This window comes from Galeopterus variegatus, unplaced genomic scaffold (assembly GCF_000696425.1).
Source record: "Galeopterus variegatus unplaced genomic scaffold, G_variegatus-3.0.2 Scaffold2434, whole genome shotgun sequence".
NCBI lineage: Eukaryota > Metazoa > Chordata > Mammalia > Dermoptera > Cynocephalidae > Galeopterus > Galeopterus variegatus.
This window is the reverse complement of record NW_007728545.1, coordinates 61,689-66,140: the sequence shown is the minus strand read 5'-3', so window position 1 is coordinate 66,140 and position 4,452 is coordinate 61,689. Positions and strand designations below refer to the sequence as shown.

At 41.9% G+C, this 4,452-nt stretch overlaps 1 non-coding gene across 1 annotated transcript; it reads right to left on the bottom strand.

Moving 5' to 3' along the window:
* Window positions 1-590: 590 nt before the first annotated feature.
* Window positions 591-664, bottom strand: TRNAT-CGU. The gene has a single exon. It is a non-coding gene; the product is annotated as a tRNA-Thr (tRNA).
* Window positions 665-4,452: the final 3,788 nt, after the last annotated feature.

Sequence of the window (4,452 nt, the reverse complement as noted above, 5' to 3'; positions counted from 1 at the left end):
TTTAAATTATATTGGATACTAATTTTTTTTAAATAAATAAAATTATTTGGTTTTTAAGATCGCAACTTTGAATTGAGAAATACAGGATTTAAATCCCAGCTTGATTATTTATTTATTGGCTGTGAGATTTGGACAAGTTACTTCGTTCTCTTTGATTCTCAATGTCTTTCACTGTAAAATGTGCATAATAATGTTTAGTTTAGTGAGTATTTCTAGGGAGTAAAAGTATGAGAAAATACACAAAATGCAACAGAGTAACTGTTCAGTAAGTTGTAACCATTTTTCATCTATGTATCACTGTGGTAAGTTTGCTTGGAGTTTGAAAAACCAACAGAATATATTTTTAAATGGTTTGAATGAAAAGTTTTTCAATTTTATTTTAGAAATTCTCTATCTATGATTGATCTTAAGCCAAGTACAGTTAAATCCTAAAATAACTTCGCGATAAATCATCAGAGAGCCTGTCTTTGAGAATCAAGATGCAATGAGGAAACTTTGGAGACTTAAAACTTCAAGCGATGGATCTGATATTGTGATTAAAGACGGTTTTAAACTAAAATTTGGAATAAATTATCAAAATGATTACAACAAGGCCCCGCTGGGATTCGAACCCAGGATCTCCTGTTTACGAGACAGGCGCTTTAGCCAACTAAGCCACAGAGCCACCCGTATGCACAGTGCCTGCATGATTGGCTCGGCTTCTTTTTTAACCAAATAGTACTCGATTAGGCGTAAAGCTGTGTTGCCAGTTAGAATACATCCACTTCAACTTCGTAGTAAAGGTAGTTTCTGAAAGGGACTCCTGGAAATGGCACTTCCTTCAAGCCCAACAAAACACATACGAGGACTCACATTCACTTAGAAAATGTACTAGAGCAACGTGGGCGTGCCCCAGAGGGCAGATAAAGCCCCAGGGTGGGGACCAGCCGAATGCTCTTTGCGGAGGAGGAGGCGCCTCTAAGTGAGACCTGAACAGCGCACTGTGGGAATTTGAAATCGTCAAGTGGCTGGATGTTCTAACAGTGGAGTGAAAGGTTTTTGTAGGCAGAATAGATCGGTTAGAACGTTCACCAAATTAGTGGCATTTCTAACTGTTACAAGACAGCACACTTGAGCGCTGAAAAACGAAAAACTCCTGACACGTTCAGACTCTCCGAATAGCTGTCAGATCTCAGTCCGCTTGATAAAGTAAGGGACAGTAAGGAGGAGGCTTGGTCAGAGCTCTCGTAGCAGTCTTATGATTCTAATCCCAAGAGCCTCTCCCTGCCTGAGGGGAATGACCTCTGTTCCTGCGGCTCTGAGGAAGGTGCACAGATGGAAGGCGTCACCGGACAGGGGAATTCCTCCTTCTCCATTCTCCCTTCCTCATTTTGGTTCTTTAAGAGATGTTTAAGAGTCTCTTCCTCATGGATCCTCGCCTTATAGAAGCAAATATAGTAGTGCAATTTGCACTTATAGGCTCTTAGTAAAAACAATAACCAAAGCACTATCTGCAATGAGAAATCAAAACTAAACTGCACCAATCCAGGGTGCATGGCCTAAATTGACACCACCTAAAGGATTAATTAGAAATTAATGTGAAAACTGGACCAGGAATCCTGACAGAAGCAACTGCAAAATTTGGCAGCACATGGTTCACATTGGGGGGGGGGGGCACTAAAATATGGCACAATAAAAATTATGTAAAATAAACCAACATGAGGAAGAATGAACATATTAAATAATATTGGTCAGAACACAGCTTATAACACCAAGGTCAGGGTTCAGATTCTTGTACCAGCCAGCCCCCAAACCAACCAACCAACACCAAAAAAATTAAATAGTAAAATTAGCACTCTAATAACTGAAGACAATAAAGCATTTCTAAAGACACCATAAAATAAGTAAACTTAAAAAACATGAAAAAGATGAACGAAAATATGAAATGGAAACCACAATTAAATAAAACAGGATTTAAAAGGGAACAGGAAAACTGGAAAAAGAACTAGAGAGAACTTTGAGAAATGATGAACATAATAATTGAAATTAAATTAAATAACAGATTAAACAACTTAGGCAAAGCTGCAGAGATCAGTAAACTAGTAGACAACATATGAAATTTACCCAGAATGAAGAACAGATACAGCAAAAGAAAACGTGAGACACAAACATGAAGGGTAGAGTGAAAAACCTAATATCTGTCTACTAGTTTTGCAGAACATACAGTACTGAGGGAGCAGCAAACCTGCGTTTTTTCCAGATATGCAGAAATACAGGAGTCATGAGATTGAATGGTCTTAGTTCACATTTAGTAGTAAACTGAAATACAATGAAGATAAAAAGAATTATTAAAGTCATACAGAACAGAAAGACGGCTTTTTGACTATTGAACAGATTGTGGTGGCCATAAGTGCTATTCAACACATATTGCACATTTCTTCCTTGTCCTGGGCAGGTGACAGAATTCCACTTCCTTGCACCAGTTGTGACTCGTTCTTGCCAATGAGTGTGAGAGGGAGAGATATGTTGCTCCTGGTCAGGAGCATTGAATTGCCAACACCAGACCCGTAGGAACTCATTTTCTCCTCTGGCACATCTGAAATGGACACGGCTCAATCCCACTTCATCCCTGAGTGTTCACAAGGAGCAAAGACCCCACCCCCAACCCCTGCTGAACCACAACAAAAACGTAGGATGAGCAAGAAAAGAACAGTTTTAGTCTGTTTTGTGTTGCTATAACAGGAATACCTAAGACCGGGTAATTTATAAAGGAAAGAGGTTTATTTAGCTTACAATTTTGGGACAGCTGCATCTGGCACGGGCCTCAGGCTGCTTCTACTCATGGCAGAAAAGTGGCAGGTACAAGAAGACCACATGGTGGGAGAGGAAGCAAGAGAGAGAGAGAAGGTACCAAGGTCCTATTAACAACAAGCTCTCGCGGGAACTAACAGAGCGAGAACTCACTCATTAATCCCCCCTCCCCCAGGGAGAGCATTAATCCATTCATGAGGGATCTACCCCCATGACTCAATCAGTTTCCAACACTGCCACACTGGATATCAAACTTCCACATGAGTTTTGGAGGGGACAACACATCCAGACTCCATCAAGAACCTTTGTTGTTTTAAGCCACTGAGGCTTTGGACTTGTTACTGAAACGTAACATCCTGACAACAACATTATGAAAGCAACCATGCTTTGGCATTTTTGATTAAAATTCAGCAGAACAATTATAATCATTTAAAAGTTCTGCTACAGTAGGAAAATGAATCTTAAAAGAATTATTTTGGTCTGGCCCGTTGGCTCACTTGGTTATAGTACAGTCTTGTAATCCAAGGTCAAGGATTTGGATCCCCTTACTGTCCAGACACCAAGGGGGGAGGGGGGGAGAGAGAGAGAGAGACAGAGAGAGAGAGAGAGAGAATCAAGCTGTTACATGTTTTAAACACAACTTATTTGGAATATCTTACTTGGTGGATACGATTTTTTTTTTCCTTTTTGTCTTTTTTCGTGTCCGGCAACGGATCGCAACCCTCAGTGTCGCACCCGTACCAGACCGGGACCGGCAAAGGGATCGCGACCCTCGGTGCTGCACCCGCACCTCGCTCAGCCAGTGAGCAGGAACCGGTCTGTATGTGGGATCTGAACCCTCGGCGGGAGAGCCGCTGCACTTCCCAAGCAGCGCACTGTAGCAGTGCGCCACCGGGCCGGCCCAGTGGATACGATTTTAAATTGTATTATTTTTACCTTATTAATTTTTGAGTTTTGAAATTGCCTGAATAATGTTTTAGAGAATTTGTAAAAACTAAAAGGCAAAAATAATGTCCATGAAAAGAGAAACATTGGATATTTAGCATTGGAAAAAAAAAACAACATATATTGTTTTAAAGTTAGTGGCCCAGAGAAAAATGGCTTCTTGTATAAGGTGAAAGAACAACAGGACCCGAGCTGACAGTTCACCTGAGAAGTTCCGCTTTATTTGAGGGTGAAGCATACATTTATAGAGAGCTGAGTTCTGGGAGAGGGTGGTTAGTACACGGGGCGGTGGCTGATTGGTCGGAAGGGCGGGTGATGATTTTGATAGGCCATACTTTGGCGCCAGTGGGAATGTTAGGACCCGGAAGAGAAGCCAAAAAGGCGCCATGTTTTAGGGAATGTCTCCTTTGGGGTTTTATGGGGCCCTACATTCCTCCCTTTTTCCTCTATTGGGGGGTAAGGTCGTTGAGGTCTTTGAGCTACTTCCTGCTGGAGAGGGACGTTGAGGGGGGAGGAACAGGGAGGAGAAGGAAGCCCTTTATTATACCCCAAAGGAGAGTGGTAAATAGGGTGATTTCAAGGGGGGAGAAATCCATGAAGGTCCCTTGGAGCCATAAGTCGGCCATCTGCTGTGTCCAGTGGGTGTAAGCGGTTGCGGGAGAGATCATTCAGGCATCTGCAGCTATGGTAGTTAGGAACAAGCGCCATCGGTGACTT